The sequence below is a fragment of the Schistocerca gregaria genome, unplaced genomic scaffold (assembly GCF_023897955.1).
Source record: "Schistocerca gregaria isolate iqSchGreg1 unplaced genomic scaffold, iqSchGreg1.2 ptg000686l, whole genome shotgun sequence".
In the NCBI taxonomy this organism is placed as follows: domain Eukaryota; kingdom Metazoa; phylum Arthropoda; class Insecta; order Orthoptera; family Acrididae; genus Schistocerca; species Schistocerca gregaria.
The window spans coordinates 40,899-63,375 of record NW_026062066.1 but is presented as its reverse complement, the minus strand read 5'-3'; the positions used below and the strand labels follow the sequence as shown (position 1 = coordinate 63,375).

The following is a 22,477-nucleotide window of genomic DNA, read 5'->3' as shown; positions in this document are numbered from 1 at the left end:
GCCTCTTTCTTAAATTGTCGTAGCACAGTGCGTGGTGCAACGACAGCATTCAGAGGAGCAGTTTGGAGTAATGATGCCTTGCGTTCGTGTTCATGAAATGTGTCCCGAGCATGCCGTTCTACAAAGTGGAAGCGTAGATTTTTACAGACGTCTTTCAATAGCGTGTTCGCCGGAGGAGCACTCGTGTCTTAATCCGGTGTGGTCTAGTGGCTAGGATACCTGGCTCTCACCCAGGAGGCCCGGGTTCGATTCCCGGCACCGGAAATGCCTATTTTGTTGCTCCTCTCATGCGACTTGGCCCGACTTAGCTCGACTGACGCTACGCTGACGCTTGCAGAAAACCACGTAAAGTATGACTGGCGGCCACAAGTGACGGCGAGAGAGATGCGACGTCTGCCCACCTCCTATCGAGGCACATACCTGTGGTCAACAGACTTGGAGGACTGCAAGACATTGCCACGGGTGGTGAATGCAGCTAACCCCTGTGCTTAGTGTCCTAATAGCGCGGGCACGTTCGTTTGCCAGTATACATGTAATGAAGAACGCGTCTGACACTGCTGTGGCGAGACACAGTGGCTGAGCTTTGCTGTGCATCGCCACTTGCACACGCGAGAACTGCTTTCGGCGGTGCCTCCGTGGCCGTGATCGTCTAGTGGTTAGGACATTGCGTTGTGGCCGCAATAACCCAGGTTCGAATCCTGGTCACGGCACTTTTTAAAGTTTTGCCTCGCTGTCGCTGCAATGACGATAGTGACCCACTGTTTGAAAACACTGTGCCCTCTTGATTTTTCGCTCATGTTCCGCGGGCTGCAGGTGCCAGTTATCAACACGCAATGCCGCCGCACGAAAGAGCGGGCAGCTGCCTGTGTAGTCAATCTCTGTTCGAATAGGGCAGTCGTTTGAGGTGCAATGGATGGGCAGCCAGTCGCAGCAGAACAGGAAGCTGCGTCGTGCACTGTTTCTACAAAAGCGAACAACACTGTCGCAGGTAGCGTGGCCGAGCGGTCTAAGGCGCTGGTTTAAGGCACCACTCTCTTCGGAGGCGTGGGTTCGAATCCCACCGCTGCCAATTTTTTCTCGTTTTTTGTGCCATTGCGGTGTTTTCTCTTGCGCTACAACGCAGCTCCTGTGACCGCCGTGCCGCGTAGGTAGCGTGGCCGAGCGGTCTAAGGCGCTGGTTTCAGGCACCAGTCTCTTTGGAGGCGTGGGTTCGAATCCCACCGCTGCCAACGTTTTCTGTCTCGAAAGCAGCAGCACTGGTTACCCGCGAAGGAAACAGCGCAGCAAGCCGTGAGCGCCTCTTTCTTAAATTGTCGTAGCACAGTGCGTGGTGCAACGACAGCATTCAGAGGAGCAGTTTGGAGTAATGATGCCTTGCGTTCGTGTTCATGAAATGTGTCCCGAGCATGCCGTTCTACAAAGTGGAAGCGTAGATTTTTACAGACGTCTTTCAATAGCGTGTTCGCCGGAGGAGCACTCGTGTCTTAATCCGGTGTGGTCTAGTGGCTAGGATACCTGGCTCTCACCCAGGAGGCCCGGGTTCGATTCCCGGCACCGGAAATGCCTATTTTGTTGCTCCTCTCATGCGACTTGGCCCGACTTAGCTCGACTGACGCTACGCTGACGCTTGCAGAAAACCACGTAAAGTATGACTGGCGGCCACAAGTGACGGCGAGAGAGATGCGACGTCTGCCCACCTCCTATCGAGGCACATACCTGTGGTCAACAGACTTGGAGGACTGCAAGACATTGCCACGGGTGGTGAATGCAGCTAACCCCTGTGCTTAGTGTCCTAATAGCGCGGGCACGTTCGTTTGCCAGTATACATGTAATGAAGAACGCGTCTGACACAGCTGTGGCGAGACACAGTGGCGAGACACAGTGGCTGAGCTTTGCTGTGCATCGCCACTTGCACACGCGAGAACTGCTTTCGGCGGTGCCTCCGTGGCCGTGATCGTCTAGTGGTTAGGACATTGCGTTGTGGCCGCAATAACCCAGGTTCGAATCCTGGTCACGGCACTTTTTAAAGTTTTGCCTCGCTGTCGCTGCAATGACGATAGTGACCCACTGTTTGAAAACACTGTGCCCTCTTGATTTTTCGCTCATGTTCCGCGGGCTGCAGGTGCCAGTTATCAACACGCAATGCCGCCGCACGAAAGAGCGGGCAGCTGCCTGTGTAGTCAATCTCTGTTCGAATAGGGCAGTCGTTTGAGGTGCAATGGATGGGCAGCCAGTCGCAGCAGAACAGGAAGCTGCGTCGTGCACTGTTTCTACAAAAGCGAACAACACTGTCGCAGGTAGCGTGGCCGAGCGGTCTAAGGCGCTGGTTTAAGGCACCACTCTCTTCGGAGGCGTGGGTTCGAATCCCACCGCTGCCAATTTTTTCTCGTTTTTTGTGCCATTGCGGTGTTTTCTCTTGCGCTACAACGCAGCTCCTGTGACCGCCGTGCCGCGTAGGTAGCGTGGCCGAGCGGTCTAAGGCGCTGGTTTCAGGCACCAGTCTCTTTGGAGGCGTGGGTTCGAATCCCACCGCTGCCAACGTTTTCTGTCTCGAAAGCAGCAGCACTGGTTACCCGCGAAGGAAACAGCGCAGCAAGCCGTGAGCGCCTCTTTCTTAAATTGTCGTAGCACAGTGCGTGGTGCAACGACAGCATTCAGAGGAGCAGTTTGGAGTAATGATGCCTTGCGTTCGTGTTCATGAAATGTGTCCCGAGCATGCCGTTCTACAAAGTGGAAGCGTAGATTTTTACAGACGTCTTTCAATAGCGTGTTCGCCGGAGGAGCACTCGTGTCTTAATCCGGTGTGGTCTAGTGGCTAGGATACCTGGCTCTCACCCAGGAGGCCCGGGTTCGATTCCCGGCACCGGAAATGCCTATTTTGTTGCTCCTCTCATGCGACTTGGCCCGACTTAGCTCGACTGACGCTACGCTGACGCTTGCAGAAAACCACGTAAAGTATGACTGGCGGCCACAAGTGACGGCGAGAGAGATGCGACGTCTGCCCACCTCCTATCGAGGCACATACCTGTGGTCAACAGACTTGGAGGACTGCAAGACATTGCCACGGGTGGTGAATGCAGCTAACCCCTGTGCTTAGTGTCCTAATAGCGCGGGCACGTTCGTTTGCCAGTATACATGTAATGAAGAACGCGTCTGACACAGCTGTGGCGAGACACAGTGGCGAGACACAGTGGCTGAGCTTTGCTGTGCATCGCCACTTGCACACGCGAGAACTGCTTTCGGCGGTGCCTCCGTGGCCGTGATCGTCTAGTGGTTAGGACATTGCGTTGTGGCCGCAATAACCCAGGTTCGAATCCTGGTCACGGCACTTTTTAAAGTTTTGCCTCGCTGTCGCTGCAATGACGATAGTGACCCACTGTTTGAAAACACTGTGCCCTCTTGATTTTTCGCTCATGTTCCGCGGGCTGCAGGTGCCAGTTATCAACACGCAATGCCGCCGCACGAAAGAGCGGGCAGCTGCCTGTGTAGTCAATCTCTGTTCGAATAGGGCAGTCGTTTGAGGTGCAATGGATGGGCAGCCAGTCGCAGCAGAACAGGAAGCTGCGTCGTGCACTGTTTCTACAAAAGCGAACAACACTGTCGCAGGTAGCGTGGCCGAGCGGTCTAAGGCGCTGGTTTAAGGCACCACTCTCTTCGGAGGCGTGGGTTCGAATCCCACCGCTGCCAATTTTTTCTCGTTTTTTGTGCCATTGCGGTGTTTTCTCTTGCGCTACAACGCAGCTCCTGTGACCGCCGTGCCGCGTAGGTAGCGTGGCCGAGCGGTCTAAGGCGCTGGTTTCAGGCACCAGTCTCTTTGGAGGCGTGGGTTCGAATCCCACCGCTGCCAACGTTTTCTGTCTCGAAAGCAGCAGCACTGGTTACCCGCGAAGGAAACAGCGCAGCAAGCCGTGAGCGCCTCTTTCTTAAATTGTCGTAGCACAGTGCGTGGTGCAACGACAGCATTCAGAGGAGCAGTTTGGAGTAATGATGCCTTGCGTTCGTGTTCATGAAATGTGTCCCGAGCATGCCGTTCTACAAAGTGGAAGCGTAGATTTTTACAGACGTCTTTCAATAGCGTGTTCGCCGGAGGAGCACTCGTGTCTTAATCCGGTGTGGTCTAGTGGCTAGGATACCTGGCTCTCACCCAGGAGGCCCGGGTTCGATTCCCGGCACCGGAAATGCCTATTTTGTTGCTCCTCTCATGCGACTTGGCCCGACTTAGCTCGACTGACGCTACGCTGACGCTTGCAGAAAACCACGTAAAGTATGACTGGCGGCCACAAGTGACGGCGAGAGAGATGCGACGTCTGCCCACCTCCTATCGAGGCACATACCTGTGGTCAACAGACTTGGAGGACTGCAAGACATTGCCACGGGTGGTGAATGCAGCTAACCCCTGTGCTTAGTGTCCTAATAGCGCGGGCACGTTCGTTTGCCAGTATACATGTAATGAAGAACGCGTCTGACACTGCTGTGGCGAGACACAGTGGCTGAGCTTTGCTGTGCATCGCCACTTGCACACGCGAGAACTGCTTTCGGCGGTGCCTCCGTGGCCGTGATCGTCTAGTGGTTAGGACATTGCGTTGTGGCCGCAATAACCCAGGTTCGAATCCTGGTCACGGCACTTTTTAAAGTTTTGCCTCGCTGTCGCTGCAATGACGATAGTGACCCACTGTTTGAAAACACTGTGCCCTCTTGATTTTTCGCTCATGTTCCGCGGGCTGCAGGTGCCAGTTATCAACACGCAATGCCGCCGCACGAAAGAGCGGGCAGCTGCCTGTGTAGTCAATCTCTGTTCGAATAGGGCAGTCGTTTGAGGTGCAATGGATGGGCAGCCAGTCGCAGCAGAACAGGAAGCTGCGTCGTGCACTGTTTCTACAAAAGCGAACAACACTGTCGCAGGTAGCGTGGCCGAGCGGTCTAAGGCGCTGGTTTAAGGCACCACTCTCTTCGGAGGCGTGGGTTCGAATCCCACCGCTGCCAATTTTTTCTCGTTTTTTGTGCCATTGCGGTGTTTTCTCTTGCGCTACAACGCAGCTCCTGTGACCGCCGTGCCGCGTAGGTAGCGTGGCCGAGCGGTCTAAGGCGCTGGTTTCAGGCACCAGTCTCTTCGGAGGCGTGGGTTCGAATCCCACCGCTGCCAACGTTTTCTGTCTCGAAAGCAGCAGCACTGGTTACCCGCGAAGGAAACAGCGCAGCAAGCCGTGAGCGCCTCTTTCTTAAATTGTCGTAGCACAGTGCGTGGTGCAACGACAGCATTCAGAGGAGCAGTTTGGAGTAATGATGCCTTGCGTTCGTGTTCATGAAATGTGTCCCGAGCATGCCGTTCTACAAAGTGGAAGCGTAGATTTTTACAGACGTCTTTCAATAGCGTGTTCGCCGGAGGAGCACTCGTGTCTTAATCCGGTGTGGTCTAGTGGCTAGGATACCTGGCTCTCACCCAGGAGGCCCGGGTTCGATTCCCGGCACCGGAAATGCCTATTTTGTTGCTCCTCTCATGCGACTTGGCCCGACTTAGCTCGACTGACGCTACGCTGACGCTTGCAGAAAACCACGTAAAGTATGACTGGCGGCCACAAGTGACGGCGAGAGAGATGCGACGTCTGCCCACCTCCTATCGAGGCACATACCTGTGGTCAACAGACTTGGAGGACTGCAAGACATTGCCACGGGTGGTGAATGCAGCTAACCCCTGTGCTTAGTGTCCTAATAGCGCGGGCACGTTCGTTTGCCAGTATACATGTAATGAAGAACGCGTCTGACACTGCTGTGGCGAGACACAGTGGCTGAGCTTTGCTGTGCATCGCCACTTGCACACGCGAGAACTGCTTTCGGCGGTGCCTCCGTGGCCGTGATCGTCTAGTGGTTAGGACATTGCGTTGTGGCCGCAATAACCCAGGTTCGAATCCTGGTCACGGCACTTTTTAAAGTTTTGCCTCGCTGTCGCTGCAATGACGATAGTGACCCACTGTTTGAAAACACTGTGCCCTCTTGATTTTTCGCTCATGTTCCGCGGGCTGCAGGTGCCAGTTATCAACACGCAATGCCGCCGCACGAAAGAGCGGGCAGCTGCCTGTGTAGTCAATCTCTGTTCGAATAGGGCAGTCGTTTGAGGTGCAATGGATGGGCAGCCAGTCGCAGCAGAACAGGAAGCTGCGTCGTGCACTGTTTCTACAAAAGCGAACAACACTGTCGCAGGTAGCGTGGCCGAGCGGTCTAAGGCGCTGGTTTAAGGCACCACTCTCTTCGGAGGCGTGGGTTCGAATCCCACCGCTGCCAATTTTTTCTCGTTTTTTGTGCCATTGCGGTGTTTTCTCTTGCGCTACAACGCAGCTCCTGTGACCGCCGTGCCGCGTAGGTAGCGTGGCCGAGCGGTCTAAGGCGCTGGTTTCAGGCACCAGTCTCTTCGGAGGCGTGGGTTCGAATCCCACCGCTGCCAACGTTTTCTGTCTCGAAAGCAGCAGCACTGGTTACCCGCGAAGGAAACAGCGCAGCAAGCCGTGAGCGCCTCTTTCTTAAATTGTCGTAGCACAGTGCGTGGTGCAACGACAGCATTCAGAGGAGCAGTTTGGAGTAATGATGCCTTGCGTTCGTGTTCATGAAATGTGTCCCGAGCATGCCGTTCTAAAATGTGTCCCGAGCATGCCGTTCTACAAAGTGGAAGCGTAGATTTTTACAGACGTCTTTCAATAGCGTGTTCGCCGGAGGAGCACTCGTGTCTTAATCCGGTGTGGTCTAGTGGCTAGGATACCTGGCTCTCACCCAGGAGGCCCGGGTTCGATTCCCGGCACCGGAAATGCCTATTTTGTTGCTCCTCTCATGCGACTTGGCCCGACTTAGCTCGACTGACGCTACGCTGACGCTTGCAGAAAACCACGTAAAGTATGACTGGCGGCCACAAGTGACGGCGAGAGAGATGCGACGTCTGCCCACCTCCTATCGAGGCACATACCTGTGGTCAACAGACTTGGAGGACTGCAAGACATTGCCACGGGTGGTGAATGCAGCTAACCCCTGTGCTTAGTGTCCTAATAGCGCGGGCACGTTCGTTTGCCAGTATACATGTAATGAAGAACGCGTCTGACACAGCTGTGGCGAGACACAGTGGCGAGACACAGTGGCTGAGCTTTGCTGTGCATCGCCACTTGCACACGCGAGAACTGCTTTCGGCGGTGCCTCCGTGGCCGTGATCGTCTAGTGGTTAGGACATTGCGTTGTGGCCGCAATAACCCAGGTTCGAATCCTGGTCACGGCACTTTTTAAAGTTTTGCCTCGCTGTCGCTGCAATGACGATAGTGACCCACTGTTTGAAAACACTGTGCCCTCTTGATTTTTCGCTCATGTTCCGCGGGCTGCAGGTGCCAGTTATCAACACGCAATGCCGCCGCACGAAAGAGCGGGCAGCTGCCTGTGTAGTCAATCTCTGTTCGAATAGGGCAGTCGTTTGAGGTGCAATGGATGGGCAGCCAGTCGCAGCAGAACAGGAAGCTGCGTCGTGCACTGTTTCTACAAAAGCGAACAACACTGTCGCAGGTAGCGTGGCCGAGCGGTCTAAGGCGCTGGTTTAAGGCACCACTCTCTTCGGAGGCGTGGGTTCGAATCCCACCGCTGCCAATTTTTTCTCGTTTTTTGTGCCATTGCGGTGTTTTCTCTTGCGCTACAACGCAGCTCCTGTGACCGCCGTGCCGCGTAGGTAGCGTGGCCGAGCGGTCTAAGGCGCTGGTTTCAGGCACCAGTCTCTTCGGAGGCGTGGGTTCGAATCCCACCGCTGCCAACGTTTTCTGTCTCGAAAGCAGCAGCACTGGTTACCCGCGAAGGAAACAGCGCAGCAAGCCGTGAGCGCCTCTTTCTTAAATTGTCGTAGCACAGTGCGTGGTGCAACGACAGCATTCAGAGGAGCAGTTTGGAGTAATGATGCCTTGCGTTCGTGTTCATGAAATGTGTCCCGAGCATGCCGTTCTACAAAGTGGAAGCGTAGATTTTTACAGACGTCTTTCAATAGCGTGTTCGCCGGAGGAGCACTCGTGTCTTAATCCGGTGTGGTCTAGTGGCTAGGATACCTGGCTCTCACCCAGGAGGCCCGGGTTCGATTCCCGGCACCGGAAATGCCTATTTTGTTGCTCCTCTCATGCGACTTGGCCCGACTTAGCTCGACTGACGCTACGCTGACGCTTGCAGAAAACCACGTAAAGTATGACTGGCGGCCACAAGTGACGGCGAGAGAGATGCGACGTCTGCCCACCTCCTATCGAGGCACATACCTGTGGTCAACAGACTTGGAGGACTGCAAGACATTGCCACGGGTGGTGAATGCAGCTAACCCCTGTGCTTAGTGTCCTAATAGCGCGGGCACGTTCGTTTGCCAGTATACATGTAATGAAGAACGCGTCTGACACAGCTGTGGCGAGACACAGTGGCGAGACACAGTGGCTGAGCTTTGCTGTGCATCGCCACTTGCACACGCGAGAACTGCTTTCGGCGGTGCCTCCGTGGCCGTGATCGTCTAGTGGTTAGGACATTGCGTTGTGGCCGCAATAACCCAGGTTCGAATCCTGGTCACGGCACTTTTTAAAGTTTTGCCTCGCTGTCGCTGCAATGACGATAGTGACCCACTGTTTGAAAACACTGTGCCCTCTTGATTTTTCGCTCATGTTCCGCGGGCTGCAGGTGCCAGTTATCAACACGCAATGCCGCCGCACGAAAGAGCGGGCAGCTGCCTGTGTAGTCAATCTCTGTTCGAATAGGGCAGTCGTTTGAGGTGCAATGGATGGGCAGCCAGTCGCAGCAGAACAGGAAGCTGCGTCGTGCACTGTTTCTACAAAAGCGAACAACACTGTCGCAGGTAGCGTGGCCGAGCGGTCTAAGGCGCTGGTTTAAGGCACCACTCTCTTCGGAGGCGTGGGTTCGAATCCCACCGCTGCCAATTTTTTCTCGTTTTTTGTGCCATTGCGGTGTTTTCTCTTGCGCTACAACGCAGCTCCTGTGACCGCCGTGCCGCGTAGGTAGCGTGGCCGAGCGGTCTAAGGCGCTGGTTTCAGGCACCAGTCTCTTTGGAGGCGTGGGTTCGAATCCCACCGCTGCCAACGTTTTCTGTCTCGAAAGCAGCAGCACTGGTTACCCGCGAAGGAAACAGCGCAGCAAGCCGTGAGCGCCTCTTTCTTAAATTGTCGTAGCACAGTGCGTGGTGCAACGACAGCATTCAGAGGAGCAGTTTGGAGTAATGATGCCTTGCGTTCGTGTTCATGAAATGTGTCCCGAGCATGCCGTTCTACAAAGTGGAAGCGTAGATTTTTACAGACGTCTTTCAATAGCGTGTTCGCCGGAGGAGCACTCGTGTCTTAATCCGGTGTGGTCTAGTGGCTAGGATACCTGGCTCTCACCCAGGAGGCCCGGGTTCGATTCCCGGCACCGGAAATGCCTATTTTGTTGCTCCTCTCATGCGACTTGGCCCGACTTAGCTCGACTGACGCTACGCTGACGCTTGCAGAAAACCACGTAAAGTATGACTGGCGGCCACAAGTGACGGCGAGAGAGATGCGACGTCTGCCCACCTCCTATCGAGGCACATACCTGTGGTCAACAGACTTGGAGGACTGCAAGACATTGCCACGGGTGGTGAATGCAGCTAACCCCTGTGCTTAGTGTCCTAATAGCGCGGGCACGTTCGTTTGCCAGTATACATGTAATGAAGAACGCGTCTGACACAGCTGTGGCGAGACACAGTGGCGAGACACAGTGGCTGAGCTTTGCTGTGCATCGCCACTTGCACACGCGAGAACTGCTTTCGGCGGTGCCTCCGTGGCCGTGATCGTCTAGTGGTTAGGACATTGCGTTGTGGCCGCAATAACCCAGGTTCGAATCCTGGTCACGGCACTTTTTAAAGTTTTGCCTCGCTGTCGCTGCAATGACGATAGTGACCCACTGTTTGAAAACACTGTGCCCTCTTGATTTTTCGCTCATGTTCCGCGGGCTGCAGGTGCCAGTTATCAACACGCAATGCCGCCGCACGAAAGAGCGGGCAGCTGCCTGTGTAGTCAATCTCTGTTCGAATAGGGCAGTCGTTTGAGGTGCAATGGATGGGCAGCCAGTCGCAGCAGAACAGGAAGCTGCGTCGTGCACTGTTTCTACAAAAGCGAACAACACTGTCGCAGGTAGCGTGGCCGAGCGGTCTAAGGCGCTGGTTTAAGGCACCACTCTCTTCGGAGGCGTGGGTTCGAATCCCACCGCTGCCAATTTTTTCTCGTTTTTTGTGCCATTGCGGTGTTTTCTCTTGCGCTACAACGCAGCTCCTGTGACCGCCGTGCCGCGTAGGTAGCGTGGCCGAGCGGTCTAAGGCGCTGGTTTCAGGCACCAGTCTCTTCGGAGGCGTGGGTTCGAATCCCACCGCTGCCAACGTTTTCTGTCTCGAAAGCAGCAGCACTGGTTACCCGCGAAGGAAACAGCGCAGCAAGCCGTGAGCGCCTCTTTCTTAAATTGTCGTAGCACAGTGCGTGGTGCAACGACAGCATTCAGAGGAGCAGTTTGGAGTAATGATGCCTTGCGTTCGTGTTCATGAAATGTGTCCCGAGCATGCCGTTCTACAAAGTGGAAGCGTAGATTTTTACAGACGTCTTTCAATAGCGTGTTCGCCGGAGGAGCACTCGTGTCTTAATCCGGTGTGGTCTAGTGGCTAGGATACCTGGCTCTCACCCAGGAGGCCCGGGTTCGATTCCCGGCACCGGAAATGCCTATTTTGTTGCTCCTCTCATGCGACTTGGCCCGACTTAGCTCGACTGACGCTACGCTGACGCTTGCAGAAAACCACGTAAAGTATGACTGGCGGCCACAAGTGACGGCGAGAGAGATGCGACGTCTGCCCACCTCCTATCGAGGCACATACCTGTGGTCAACAGACTTGGAGGACTGCAAGACATTGCCACGGGTGGTGAATGCAGCTAACCCCTGTGCTTAGTGTCCTAATAGCGCGGGCACGTTCGTTTGCCAGTATACATGTAATGAAGAACGCGTCTGACACAGCTGTGGCGAGACACAGTGGCGAGACACAGTGGCTGAGCTTTGCTGTGCATCGCCACTTGCACACGCGAGAACTGCTTTCGGCGGTGCCTCCGTGGCCGTGATCGTCTAGTGGTTAGGACATTGCGTTGTGGCCGCAATAACCCAGGTTCGAATCCTGGTCACGGCACTTTTTAAAGTTTTGCCTCGCTGTCGCTGCAATGACGATAGTGACCCACTGTTTGAAAACACTGTGCCCTCTTGATTTTTCGCTCATGTTCCGCGGGCTGCAGGTGCCAGTTATCAACACGCAATGCCGCCGCACGAAAGAGCGGGCAGCTGCCTGTGTAGTCAATCTCTGTTCGAATAGGGCAGTCGTTTGAGGTGCAATGGATGGGCAGCCAGTCGCAGCAGAACAGGAAGCTGCGTCGTGCACTGTTTCTACAAAAGCGAACAACACTGTCGCAGGTAGCGTGGCCGAGCGGTCTAAGGCGCTGGTTTAAGGCACCAGTCTCTTCGGAGCCGTGGGCCCGAACACATCGCGCGCTCGCTGCGGCGTGTCGGGCGGTGTTTACGTGCGGATCGCGGTCGGCGGCGTGTGCTTCGCGGCGCTATTTCTTCAGTGTTTGTTATTCCTGTGAGTACTATGGATCTCGATCGTTCAGAGAATCGTGAGAACAATATTCAGTGCGCGTTTGATAGATCCGTCCGTCGCCCTACGGCTTTTGAGATTCACGAATGGATTAGAAACGAACTTCAATTGCCGAAAAGTGTAGTTCTTGGTGTTCAACTAGACGCGTTCCTTAACTCGTTATTTCTTAAACTGTCATCCTCAGATATGTGTGATTCTCTCGTCAATGTAAATGGTGGTGTACGTAAAATTAAGCACCTTGACGGTACAATTAGTGATGTTGTGCTATCGAACGTGGGTTATGGTATACGCACTGTTCGCGTGTTTAACCTGCCATTCGAAGTCCGTAATGAAACTATTTCTCGTAGTTTACTTCCGTATGGTACAGTGCTTTCGGTCGTAAAAGAGAAATGGTCGTCAGCTTATCATTACGACGTTGAGAACGGTGTTCGCAGTGTCCGCATGATTGTCCGACAGCATATACCGTCTTTTGTTGTTGTTGCTGGCCATCGGGCCTTTATTACTTATAGCGGTCAACCGGCAACCTGTTCTTTTTGCAATGGCACCGGACATTTTCGACAGGACTGTCCGAAACGTAGTCGCCCAGTGCAATTACCAAGGACAGACGGTCAGGATGAGGTGACGTGGGCGTCGGTCGCGCTTGGCGCCTCCCCCGCACGTGGGAGTCGTGTGTCTGCACCTGCGATTGCGACCGACGTTGTGGCAATGCACGTTACACCTTCCGTTCCTGTTGCTGATAGCTCCCCGGCGTTGCCTGTCGATGTAGCGGCCCCCGTGCCTGATACGCAGGCTGTTGATAGAATTGAGCTACCGATTGTGTCTGACCCTGTACCGGCAGCTGTAACGCTGTCCGTATCGGAACCCGTTCCAGAGGCTGCTCCCTCTGTTATGAATGAGAATGTGTCCGCTTCTGCCACCGTTGCTGTCGACCGTGAGGAGCGTCTTGACGCCCCCGCGGAACCCAAACCGCGTCGGGAAAGGCCTACTGAGAGGGCTGAAAACGTTACCCGCTTTCGCAGCGCGAGTATTTCAGGTGTTTCCTTCCGTAAGGCACGGACGCCGTCCCCGGTGGTGACTTGTGTTCCACCGTACAAGTCCACCTCTAAACAAAAGAAATTGCAACGGGCCTCGCAGCGCGCGGTTGTTGACTCGCGGCAGGCGCCGGCTTCCGATCGCCGTCGGCAGCGGCCTGCTGCTTGCAGTCAGCCCGAGGCGTTCGTGAGTTCCGCGGAATCCAAGCGGGACGAGAAAGTTCGACAGCTAAAGGTTCTCCTTACTAAAACGGAGCCTGTGGTGGCAAGCGGTATGGCGATGGACGTTGTTCAGGGCGTGTCGCCTGCACACTTGGCAGCTAAACGTAAATCGGACGACTCACATTGCCGTCGAATCCGGCCGCACTCGCAGGATTCTGGATCTGTTTCTGCCGTCGGCGCTGGACCTGCCACGGCGGCTCCTTCCGGTGCCGCTGTTAGTATGGACACGGAGGTGGTTCAGCCCCCCGTGTTTTCCGGTGATAAGTGTGACTGGGCGGCGGACGTGGAGGTGGACGACGGCACTGGAGCCGGTACGTAGCGTGACTTTGCTCTTTGCTTGGCAGCGTGATTGCATCCGCCGTTGCCTAAGTTTAACGTTGTTTTTTGTGGCGTATTCTTGTCTATTTTGTGTGACACCGGTCTGTTGCGCGTTTTAACCTGTATTTTCGCACGCGAGTGTAATTTTGGCAGTGCCACTGCACCCGTCGTTGTCTGTTTTTATTTGTTGTGTATTTTAAATGTGTTTGGTATTTTTCAATGTGTTGGGTGCCAGCCGCTCGTCGGCGGCACATTTTAGTCGTTCTTGCCGCTCACTTGGATCGTTACGGATACACGGTTGCTTTTCCAGATGTGCGCATTTATTTTTCACATACTTGTGTAGTTTTGTTGTCAATGGGGCCTGACACGTGGTTTTTGTGTGTTTACACCGTTAATCTCAATACCATGTGCTGTCTTACCGGTGCGTGTGCCGCTTTTGTGGTGCGTATACTTTTTTTTTTCGCGCGTCTGATGTGTGACATCCGTTGCAGACATATTTTACTGTGCTTGCCACTTTCTTGCATTGTTTTAGCAGCACATGAGCATGCAATTTTTTTTGCGGACCCACGTTTTAGCCTTTGAAAGTGTCTGGTGTTTATTGTCCGCTGGCGGAATTTTTAGTCGTTTGTGTTGAAACAGTGTGTGCTCCTTGTGACGCCAATGCTTCCACCGTTGTGCACGCTTCTTTACTTCTTCTTTCTTCTTGTTATTTATTGTCTTTGCTGTGTCTGGTGTGTGCCCCCCGTCGGAGGCAATGTCTCATCGCTCATGCCGACGAGCTGCATGGTACAGCATTGGCGGCGCACATGTCGTTTTACTCTGTCCGTATCTTTTTGATATTTTACCTATGTCTACAGTCTCCACATATTGGGGGATAGCTTTTACCGTTGTTGTTGATTGCATGCGTCGTTTGGTAGCGCACACTACCTTTCATTATGCCACAACATGCCTTTGATTTACCTTGTGCGCGGCGTCGCCGGTTTGTTTTTATTTATTTATTTTTTATTTAGTTGTCCTGTCGCTCGACTGCGTCGTCCTCGCTGTGCCGGGTCACCTCTTATTGTATGTGTATGTTGTATCTTCTTATTTGTTGGTGTTTTAGCTGTGCTTGGCGTTCGGTAGCCTGCGGTGGATCTTTTTTTGCCGTTCATGTTCACGTGTTGCTTTGCTTTGGGGGCGCCCTTGTGACTGTTATTGTAGACCCTTCTTTCGTGTGTAATTTGTGTATGATACCTGCCACTTATCGGTATGCCATTTTTTCCGATCTTGTCTACATTACGCGTTATCTTCGCAGTGCTACTGCCTTGCTTCTTGTGCACACTGTATTTGTTGCTCCTTGCGTTGTGTATGGTTCCTGACACGCGTCGGTGGCATATACTTACTGTTAATGTTAACAAAATGCGTAGTCCTCATAAGGTCTTTGCCTTAAAAACTCTTTTATGTGAAACCCGTTGCCATGTCGCCTTTTTGCAAGAAGTGACACGGGAGGCTCTCCTGCTTTTAACCGATCTGAGTGACTACGTTATTGTGGATAATGTGGTGTCAGACAATGTCACCGGTACAGCTATTTTAGTCTGCCCCGGGCTCAATGTCACTAATATCGAGTGTCTCCCTACTGGCCGCGCTGTTGCGTGCACTATTGAAGGCGTCACGTTTGTTAATGTTTATGCTCCTTCCGGTAGCGACTACGCGGCGCGGCGGCTCTTTTATAGTCAGGAGCTGTGTGAGGTTTTGCACCGGAATTCCGCTCATTTAATTCTCGGCGGTGATTTTAATGCGGTCACCGATGACCGCGATCAGGAGCCGCGCCCCAACAAGTGTCAGGAACTCCACACGCTTCTCACAAGTTTTAATCTGCAGGACACGTGGCGAATGCTCCACCCGGTTGACACCCAATTTACCTATTTTTATCCACAGGGACACAGCCGACTTGATCGGATCTATGTGTCATCGTCACTTGCGGCCCCGGTGGCTCGATCTGAGGTCAGGCCGGTTATTTTTTCAGATCACTGCAGTTATTTTTGTGAACTTTCGCTTCCATTTTTTAGGCCTTCCTATCGCCGAAATCTATGGAAGTTTAACTGCAGCCTGCTGGCCGACTCTCATTTTCAGCAGTGCTTCACTGATATGTGGCACAAACTTTTGCAGGCTAAACCCGGTGATAGTAGCGTTCTTGGGTGGTGGGTTGGCACTGCCAAACCTGCAGTCCGGACCTTTTTAATTAATTTTAGCCGAGACGCAGCGCACTGGCGTCGCTCGACGTCACAATTTTATCAGAGCTGTTTGAAGGACCTCGCCCGCCAAGTTACGGCCCAGCCGCATCTTCTTCCCATTTTCAAACAATTTCAGGCCGAACTTTTGACCGATCTGCGGCGAAAGGGTAGAGGGCCGGTTACTCGGTGCCAGCCTGTGGGTGCCGTAGACGGGGAGCCGCTCTCTATCTATCATCTTAACAGAGAGCGGAAGATGCGCGAACGATTGGCCTTTAATGCGTGGGTCACTCGGGATGGAATAAAGACTTCCGACAGGATGACGATTGAGAGAGAAATCCACGCACATTTTGAGTCTCTCTTTCGGGACGTTGATGTCGAACCCGCTGCGCTGCGTCGTCTTTTACAGGGGATTCCTAATGTTTTACGTCGCACAGACCGTGTCCATCTTAATGAGGCTTTTACGTCCGACGAATTGCACGAAGCTGTCAAGCGAAGTCCTAGGGGGAAATCTCCCGGAATCGACGGCATTCCCGCTGAATTTTATTTACAGTTTTTTAACCTTTTACGCGATACGTTAACCGGTATCGCGAATGAAATTCTTAATGGCGCTCCTCTACCAACGGAATTTGCAGCGGGATGCATCACGCTCATTCCAAAATCGAAAGCGACGCCGAATATCCACACTGTTCGACCGATCACTCTGTTAAACGCGGACTATAAGATCATGGCGAGGTGCGTCGCGCACAGACTGCGGCAAGTGATGCCCCGCGTTCTCTGTGAACATCAGACGTGTGCTGTGCGTGACAGGAATATTTTTGATGCCGTTCTGGCCTATAGGGACTGTATCGGCTTTGTACGTGGCAACAGAGTTCGGTCGGCAGCCATTATGTTGATCGATTTCCAGAATGCGTTTGACAGGGTTGGCCATGCCTATTTGCGGCGTGTCATGATTGCAATGGGCTTTGGCCGTAAGTTTACCCACACGGTTCAGGGTTTTTTGAGCAATGCCACGTCGAGTGTCATCGTCAATGGGTCCCTCAGTCAGCCTATACGTCTAACTCGCTCGGTCAGACAGGGTTGCCCGTTGTCAATGACACTTTACGCTTTGGCGCTCGACCCGCTGCTGCGGTCTATCTGCCGCGAGTGTCCCGGGATCCAACTTGGGGAAGATCGCCTCACTTGTCGGGCTTATGCCGACGATCTTGGGGTGTTCTTGGGTCGGCCGGCCGATGTAGATACCCTGTACTCTGTTCTCCGGCTGTTTGAGAAGGCGACGGGGGCCGTTGTGAATGTTCACAAGACGGTTTTGCTGCCTCTTACTCCACGCATGAGCCATGTGCGTCGAAATTGGTTCAGTGTTGTGCAGCAGCACAAAGTCCTGGGGGTTATTTTATCTGATAATCCTCAGCGCATGGAGGCTCTGAATTGGCGTCCCGTCTTACACACAATTAGGGCGGTTGTTAAAATTCATGCGGCCCGGCATTTGGCGCTCCATGACAAGGTGCATCTCATTAACACTACCATCTTAGCTCGAGCGTGGTATTTAGCACAGGTTCTCCCGGTTCCTAAGCTTCTAGATCGCGCTATTAAACAGGCCGTCTACTGGCTCCTATGGAAAGGGGACATTTTCAAGGTTTCGTTAGCCACCTGCACCTTACATCCGGCCGATGGGGGACTCGGTCTGGTGGATTTTTCCGCCAAATGCGCGGCGCTCCTCCTCAAACGGACTACGGCCGTATTGGAGAAAGGCACCAGCAGTGCCACGGTCAGGTTGTTCACCCAATACCGCCCACCTTCCGTGGTTGCTCCGGTCTCTGTCAGCCACATACCCTTTGCGCTGAATTACGTGCGGCGTTTTTATTTTAACAGCAGCTATCTTGCGCATAGTGGCTCCAGCGGGGGCCGTGTGGGCGACATTGTCCGTGCTCTGCGGGGATTACCGGCCAGAAACAAGTGGGAGTACCGCCTACCACATACTGACTGGCGGACAGTTTGGCGCAACATCACCTCCCCCGTGCTTCCTGCACCTGTCAGAGCGTCGTGGTATAAAGTTGTCAATGGCATGATTCCTACAAATTATTTTTTTTTTTTTTTTTTTTTCACTTGCTGCTTTATATTTAATGACCCACCGCCTAATTTCTTATGGTGGGTCTTATATAGCCTCTTGGCCGCTGTGGCTGGGTCCGGGGTCCGGAGTGGCTGATTGTGCCATCACCCCGGCTCCCGTCCCCACCCACACCGTTGCCCGTGTCCCGCCACGTGGAGGCGGGCTTTGTATGGTTCTTATCTTTTTTTTTTTTTTTTTTTTTTTTTTTTTTTTTGTTATTGTGCAGCATATTAAAATCTTAAAACTAATATAAAATATAAAATAAGTAGGATACAGACAGACAGACAAGTATACGAAAGAATTAAGAAAATAATAATACAAAAACTTAATAATTAATGGATGTTTGGAAGAAGTAGAGAAAAGGGAAAGGAATAGGGAAAGGAATGGTGTAGTATGGGCCCGTCACCTGGTTGTGGGCGGCGTCCAGGGTCTTGGAATGATCCTCAAGTCGCTTGACGTCGCTCACCATTCCTTCTAATGTCTGCCATTCTAAGTACTTACTTAACTATGGAAGGTTGAGGTACATTAGCCAACTAACCCTCCATGTCTAGTCTGCAAAGTTACCTTGTGATGAATAACAAATGATGCCCAGCTTTATGATCTGGCTCAGAAGTTATTGGTGGAAAGTTGTTATGGTAATGGTAATAGAGGTGAGATGGAATGTGGCTGTTTATTTCGGGCTTGCATGGCTCCTAATAAAGACTGTTCGGTTGTTAGCACCTCCCGGCCCCGCCGACAACACGGCCTGAACGGTGGTTTTCCCCGATCTACAAGATGTATCTGTCGGGTTGGGCTCAGTCAAGAGGAACTATAATTAAGATCCTTCCATCCAGGCCGTGTGCCGCCTCTTACCAGGAGGCGTAGGTCCCTTGAGGAGGTGCCTACCTTTAAGCTTTGGCTTCGATGGTATTGGTAAAATAGTGGTTATGGTAGCGGTTGTACAGGTGCATTAAAACTGACAATTTGTGTTGAAGCAATAAGGCTTATGATACTGCATAATGCGTTAGTTAGCACCTCCCGGCCCCGCCAGCAACACAGCCTGAAAGGTGGTTTTCCCCGATCTACAATATGTATCCGTCGGGTTGGGCTCAGTCAAGAGGGACCACAATTAAGATCCTTCCATCCAGGCCGTGCGCTGCCTCTTACCAGAAGGCGTAGGTCCCTTGAAGAGGTGCCTAGCTTTAAGCTCATGTTAGACATGGAGGTACTATTAACTATATACATATTTACATTTAGGTGCAATCAGTTTTCCAGAATTTATGTGACATATGCACCATTTGTCGGTCTTTCGGGAAAAGTCTTTGAGGCCACTTTAGTTGACACTATGGGTCATACGCGCTGGACGCCTCAATATCTGTGTTGGTGCCTTGGTCTGCATCTGTGTCTTCTTCTTCTTCACTCGATGTATCAGTAATGTCTGTGATCCCCTGGGCATCCTGTTGTCTGGTTGTGCCGACTTGCCTTCTGTATGGTCTGTTGCGTAAATATTCAGCATGTTGAATCTTTGAGATTTCGTCAGTCAGTGTATTAAGTTCAGTCCACCTTTCAGGATCGCGTACTATGGCATGTAGTTCATTTTGTGTGTTCAAGTGGTCTACGTGTACTGTGTGTCTTGTGATCGTGCGTTGTCCGCAGAAAAAGACGATGTGTTCAGGGGAACCTTCTTCCCCGCATGTGCATCTATTAGTCTGCTGCAGACTCACGCGGTTCAGGTGCGTGGGATAGGGGCCGTGTCCTGTGATGAAGTGTACCATACCGCGGCTGGGATCGATATGTTTCAGTTTTAGTCTTTCCCGGATGTCAGGGAAGAAGTTGTATACTCGGCGGCCCTTATCGCTGTTGTCCCACTCGCTCTGCCAGGTATCCACTCGCCATGTTTTAAGTTGGCGTGTTGACTCAATCGGTACACCAGTGATCTGCCGAACCTGGTCTATTCTCCCCATCCTAAGCCAGTACATTGCTGCACGGTACCTGATTGTGATGTCTATTGGGAAGATTCCCATGACCACACATAGTGCATCAATTGACGTTGTGTTGAAGGCCCCAGTTAATCGAAGTAAAACACTTCTTTGTCCTCTACGTACGATGGTTCTGTTGGTTGAGACACTCAATCTGTGAGCCCATGTACTGGCAGCAAAGCATAGTACTGACTCGAAGAGAGCACAATGGTATGTTCGTGTGACTGACAGGGGTAGTCTAAATTGTTCCGAATTTAGCCTTGCCAGTTTGTGTAGTAGCTTTTCTGCTTTGTTTGTGCATATTCGCATGTGTTCGTGGAAGTTCAAACGTTCGTCAATGTATACTCCTAGATAGCGTGTAACCGCGAGTCTTTTTATGTTTGTGTCCCCTATTTTGACTGTTGGGTTCCTGCGTAGGATGCCCTTTAACAGTGTGTATGTTGTTTTGGTTTCTGCTATCTTTAGTTTGTTCTTAGCACACCATTTGGTTATTGTATGAAGTGTTCCACTGGCTCTTTCTTCTAGCTGGGCCCGGTTATTTGCTGATACAACCACGAGTAGATCGTCAGCATAGGCGACAACTCCATCTGTCAAAGTGTGCTCCTCTAGTAACTGTAGGAGCGGTTCAATCACTATGTCCCAGAAGATGGGGCCGCAGATCGACCCTTGTGGACAGCCTTTTGTAATACGTTTGATTACTTTCTGATTGTCCATGTGCCAAACGACTGTCCTGTCTTTGCAATAGTCGATGAAGCTATTGTACAGGGATTCCGGCACCTGCAGGTGTCTGAGCCTCTTGAACAAGGCCGGCCACCACAGGTTATCGAAAGCACCTGATATATCTATCATAATGGCAAGTGTGTATTTGTTAGGTGTGTTATGTACTATTTGGAGTGCTCTGTTTATTGCGTCGTCTATAGATTTCCCTTCCCTGAAGCCGTATTGGTGTGGTGTTAGTCCCCGTAGTGTTCTATGTGCTCGTAATCGTTTACAAAGTAGTTTCTCTTGTATTTTACCCAGTGTGTTGATGAGGCATATCGATCTGTATGACTTGGGATCTGAGGGGTCTTTGTCTGGGGCTTTTTTGATGATGACCGCCTTCGAGGACTTCCACACTGCAGGCACTCGACCCAGCCTTAATGCGTCGTTTAGCAATGTTGTGAGATATGGGGTGATCTGCGGTGCAATTTGTTTTAGTACCTCAGAGTGGATACCGTCTGGTCCTGGCGCCTTTTTGTTTTTTAGTTCTGAAATCGCTATCGCGACTTCTTCCTGTGCAAAAGGACAGACGACAGTTGGTGTAATGTATGCTGTGTCGAGTTCGCGTCTCAGTGCTGCTTGTTCTGGTGTGTCAGTGTCAGCGATGTCATCAGGCAGGAGTTTGCTTAGCAGGAACTCCGCTGTGCGTCTCCAGCCCTTAGTCATCGCGCCGTCTTCCTGTCGCAACGTTCCCAGAACCAGTGGGCTCTTTACTTTTTCTGTCACTATTTTGTATGGTTCCCCCCAAATGTTTAGTTGTGTTTGTGCTGCTACATGGCTGTTCCAGTGGTCTTTCCTGGTCTTATTCAGCTCGAGTTTGTACCTGTCCTTGGCAAGCCGGTAGTCGTGTAGTCGTATTTGTCTTTCTCTGTCTGAGATTGCTCGTTGATAAAGCTTACGCTTACGTTTTGAGTCCTGTTTGAGTCGCGTTAATTGTGTGGTCCATGGAATGTTTTGGTGTTTTATCTTGCTTTGTGTAGGTATGCAGGTGTTCTGTATTTTTGTGATGATGTCCGTCAGCATGTGTGCTCGGAAGTCAACGCTACCGGTGATGTCGTGCAATGTGTGCTCATGTATTGTTCGTCTGACCCTATTCCAATCCGTTTTGTTAAATAACAGTCTTTTGGGTTGTGTGACTGAGTTGATGTTGGATGTACCATTTAAGGTTAGTGTGATGATGTTGTGGTCGCTAGCTGTGATCTGATCATGTACAGTCCAGTCTCGTACATGGTTAATGGCAGCATTGTTGGCGATGGTAATGTCTATGTTTGATGTGTAGCCGTTGTGTCCGGTGTAAGTCGGGTGGTGTCCTTCTTCGTTGAGTATGTGGAGTCCATTTTCATTAATGATGTCGTTTATGATTCTGCCTCTGTCGTCAGTTCTGTCTGAATGCCACAGGGTGGATCTGGCATTTATGTCTGCACAGATAAGTAGTTTCTTGTTGCCAGCATAATTTGCAAGATCTCTAATGAGGTCTGCATATGGCATAATGCTGTGACAGAATTGGGCGTACAGCGACGCGATGATCCACGTATCCCCCTTGTGCGTGACTTCGACTGTAGCTAGGTGTTCAGAACAGAGTTCTGTGATTTTCACCGGGTATATTTCTTTGTTTAGAATTGTGACGGATGCCTTGCAGCCCGCCCCCTCCGCAACTGTCACCGCGCCTGGAGGGAGATTAGGGATTTGACCTATTCTGGTATATGGCTCCTGTAAACAGAGAATATCACTTCTTAGTTCACGTAGGGCTTGTGGGAGCTCCGAGTTGACGAGTATACTCCGCATAGCATTAAGCTGTGCTAATAGCAGTTCGGGTGTTTAACAGTGGCGTAGCACTTGCTGCCAGTTTGACTATAATCGAAGTATGTTCTCCCATGAGCCCTAACGTGATCCTTATATAGCTTATCTAGGTCGAATGGCTCCTCCCTGCGCGCGCACACCTGCATGAGCAGATTAAGCAGGCTGTCAGGATCCGTCGGAATGTTTTCTGTTTTGAGAATGAGTCTGTCGGTTTGCTCCGATGTACGAAAACAGACCGAATCTCCATATGGATGTAGGGTGCGAATAAGCATCCGTTGTGCCGTCTCTAATATGTCCCTCTTCTCTAGCCTACTTAATTTTACATTTAGGTCTAACTTATCGTATTTAAAACTAGTGGTGGTGGTGGCGTGTGTTGACGTGCCCGCTGCCGTGTCGTGCCGTGGTGGTGTAGTGGAGTCGTTGTG

The 22,477-nt window shown here is 52.0% G+C and overlaps 34 non-coding genes across 34 annotated transcripts; all 34 read left to right on the top strand.

The window, feature by feature from the left end:
• Positions 1-192: 192 nt before the first annotated feature.
• Trnae-cuc (transfer RNA glutamic acid (anticodon CUC)) lies at positions 193-264 on the top strand. Its single transcript has one exon. It is a non-coding gene; the product is annotated as a tRNA-Glu (tRNA).
• A 374-nt stretch (positions 265-638) lies between these two features.
• On the top strand, positions 639-710 carry Trnah-gug (transfer RNA histidin (anticodon GUG)). The gene has a single exon. It is a non-coding gene; the product is annotated as a tRNA-His (tRNA).
• Positions 711-987: 277 nt separating this feature from the next.
• Trnal-aag (transfer RNA leucine (anticodon AAG)) lies at positions 988-1,069 on the top strand. The gene has a single exon. It is a non-coding gene; the product is annotated as a tRNA-Leu (tRNA).
• Positions 1,070-1,147: 78 nt separating this feature from the next.
• Positions 1,148-1,229, top strand: Trnal-cag (transfer RNA leucine (anticodon CAG)). Its single transcript has one exon. It is a non-coding gene; the product is annotated as a tRNA-Leu (tRNA).
• A 259-nt stretch (positions 1,230-1,488) lies between these two features.
• On the top strand, positions 1,489-1,560 carry Trnae-cuc (transfer RNA glutamic acid (anticodon CUC)). Its single transcript has one exon. It is a non-coding gene; the product is annotated as a tRNA-Glu (tRNA).
• A 387-nt stretch (positions 1,561-1,947) lies between these two features.
• On the top strand, positions 1,948-2,019 carry Trnah-gug (transfer RNA histidin (anticodon GUG)). The gene has a single exon. It is a non-coding gene; the product is annotated as a tRNA-His (tRNA).
• Positions 2,020-2,296: 277 nt separating this feature from the next.
• Positions 2,297-2,378, top strand: Trnal-aag (transfer RNA leucine (anticodon AAG)). Its single transcript has one exon. It is a non-coding gene; the product is annotated as a tRNA-Leu (tRNA).
• A 78-nt stretch (positions 2,379-2,456) lies between these two features.
• Positions 2,457-2,538, top strand: Trnal-cag (transfer RNA leucine (anticodon CAG)). Its single transcript has one exon. It is a non-coding gene; the product is annotated as a tRNA-Leu (tRNA).
• A 259-nt stretch (positions 2,539-2,797) lies between these two features.
• On the top strand, positions 2,798-2,869 carry Trnae-cuc (transfer RNA glutamic acid (anticodon CUC)). The gene has a single exon. It is a non-coding gene; the product is annotated as a tRNA-Glu (tRNA).
• Positions 2,870-3,256: 387 nt separating this feature from the next.
• Positions 3,257-3,328, top strand: Trnah-gug (transfer RNA histidin (anticodon GUG)). The gene has a single exon. It is a non-coding gene; the product is annotated as a tRNA-His (tRNA).
• A 277-nt stretch (positions 3,329-3,605) lies between these two features.
• On the top strand, positions 3,606-3,687 carry Trnal-aag (transfer RNA leucine (anticodon AAG)). Its single transcript has one exon. It is a non-coding gene; the product is annotated as a tRNA-Leu (tRNA).
• A 78-nt stretch (positions 3,688-3,765) lies between these two features.
• On the top strand, positions 3,766-3,847 carry Trnal-cag (transfer RNA leucine (anticodon CAG)). Its single transcript has one exon. It is a non-coding gene; the product is annotated as a tRNA-Leu (tRNA).
• Positions 3,848-4,106: 259 nt separating this feature from the next.
• Trnae-cuc (transfer RNA glutamic acid (anticodon CUC)) lies at positions 4,107-4,178 on the top strand. The gene has a single exon. It is a non-coding gene; the product is annotated as a tRNA-Glu (tRNA).
• A 374-nt stretch (positions 4,179-4,552) lies between these two features.
• Trnah-gug (transfer RNA histidin (anticodon GUG)) lies at positions 4,553-4,624 on the top strand. The gene has a single exon. It is a non-coding gene; the product is annotated as a tRNA-His (tRNA).
• Positions 4,625-4,901: 277 nt separating this feature from the next.
• Positions 4,902-4,983, top strand: Trnal-aag (transfer RNA leucine (anticodon AAG)). Its single transcript has one exon. It is a non-coding gene; the product is annotated as a tRNA-Leu (tRNA).
• A 78-nt stretch (positions 4,984-5,061) lies between these two features.
• Positions 5,062-5,143, top strand: Trnal-cag (transfer RNA leucine (anticodon CAG)). The gene has a single exon. It is a non-coding gene; the product is annotated as a tRNA-Leu (tRNA).
• A 259-nt stretch (positions 5,144-5,402) lies between these two features.
• On the top strand, positions 5,403-5,474 carry Trnae-cuc (transfer RNA glutamic acid (anticodon CUC)). The gene has a single exon. It is a non-coding gene; the product is annotated as a tRNA-Glu (tRNA).
• Positions 5,475-5,848: 374 nt separating this feature from the next.
• Positions 5,849-5,920, top strand: Trnah-gug (transfer RNA histidin (anticodon GUG)). The gene has a single exon. It is a non-coding gene; the product is annotated as a tRNA-His (tRNA).
• Positions 5,921-6,197: 277 nt separating this feature from the next.
• On the top strand, positions 6,198-6,279 carry Trnal-aag (transfer RNA leucine (anticodon AAG)). The gene has a single exon. It is a non-coding gene; the product is annotated as a tRNA-Leu (tRNA).
• Positions 6,280-6,357: 78 nt separating this feature from the next.
• Positions 6,358-6,439, top strand: Trnal-cag (transfer RNA leucine (anticodon CAG)). Its single transcript has one exon. It is a non-coding gene; the product is annotated as a tRNA-Leu (tRNA).
• Positions 6,440-6,724: 285 nt separating this feature from the next.
• On the top strand, positions 6,725-6,796 carry Trnae-cuc (transfer RNA glutamic acid (anticodon CUC)). The gene has a single exon. It is a non-coding gene; the product is annotated as a tRNA-Glu (tRNA).
• A 387-nt stretch (positions 6,797-7,183) lies between these two features.
• On the top strand, positions 7,184-7,255 carry Trnah-gug (transfer RNA histidin (anticodon GUG)). The gene has a single exon. It is a non-coding gene; the product is annotated as a tRNA-His (tRNA).
• A 277-nt stretch (positions 7,256-7,532) lies between these two features.
• Positions 7,533-7,614, top strand: Trnal-aag (transfer RNA leucine (anticodon AAG)). The gene has a single exon. It is a non-coding gene; the product is annotated as a tRNA-Leu (tRNA).
• Positions 7,615-7,692: 78 nt separating this feature from the next.
• On the top strand, positions 7,693-7,774 carry Trnal-cag (transfer RNA leucine (anticodon CAG)). Its single transcript has one exon. It is a non-coding gene; the product is annotated as a tRNA-Leu (tRNA).
• Positions 7,775-8,033: 259 nt separating this feature from the next.
• Trnae-cuc (transfer RNA glutamic acid (anticodon CUC)) lies at positions 8,034-8,105 on the top strand. Its single transcript has one exon. It is a non-coding gene; the product is annotated as a tRNA-Glu (tRNA).
• A 387-nt stretch (positions 8,106-8,492) lies between these two features.
• Trnah-gug (transfer RNA histidin (anticodon GUG)) lies at positions 8,493-8,564 on the top strand. The gene has a single exon. It is a non-coding gene; the product is annotated as a tRNA-His (tRNA).
• A 277-nt stretch (positions 8,565-8,841) lies between these two features.
• Positions 8,842-8,923, top strand: Trnal-aag (transfer RNA leucine (anticodon AAG)). The gene has a single exon. It is a non-coding gene; the product is annotated as a tRNA-Leu (tRNA).
• A 78-nt stretch (positions 8,924-9,001) lies between these two features.
• Trnal-cag (transfer RNA leucine (anticodon CAG)) lies at positions 9,002-9,083 on the top strand. The gene has a single exon. It is a non-coding gene; the product is annotated as a tRNA-Leu (tRNA).
• A 259-nt stretch (positions 9,084-9,342) lies between these two features.
• On the top strand, positions 9,343-9,414 carry Trnae-cuc (transfer RNA glutamic acid (anticodon CUC)). Its single transcript has one exon. It is a non-coding gene; the product is annotated as a tRNA-Glu (tRNA).
• Positions 9,415-9,801: 387 nt separating this feature from the next.
• Trnah-gug (transfer RNA histidin (anticodon GUG)) lies at positions 9,802-9,873 on the top strand. The gene has a single exon. It is a non-coding gene; the product is annotated as a tRNA-His (tRNA).
• Positions 9,874-10,150: 277 nt separating this feature from the next.
• Positions 10,151-10,232, top strand: Trnal-aag (transfer RNA leucine (anticodon AAG)). The gene has a single exon. It is a non-coding gene; the product is annotated as a tRNA-Leu (tRNA).
• Positions 10,233-10,310: 78 nt separating this feature from the next.
• Positions 10,311-10,392, top strand: Trnal-cag (transfer RNA leucine (anticodon CAG)). Its single transcript has one exon. It is a non-coding gene; the product is annotated as a tRNA-Leu (tRNA).
• Positions 10,393-10,651: 259 nt separating this feature from the next.
• Trnae-cuc (transfer RNA glutamic acid (anticodon CUC)) lies at positions 10,652-10,723 on the top strand. The gene has a single exon. It is a non-coding gene; the product is annotated as a tRNA-Glu (tRNA).
• Positions 10,724-11,110: 387 nt separating this feature from the next.
• Positions 11,111-11,182, top strand: Trnah-gug (transfer RNA histidin (anticodon GUG)). Its single transcript has one exon. It is a non-coding gene; the product is annotated as a tRNA-His (tRNA).
• The last annotated feature ends 11,295 nt before the right edge of the window (positions 11,183-22,477 follow it).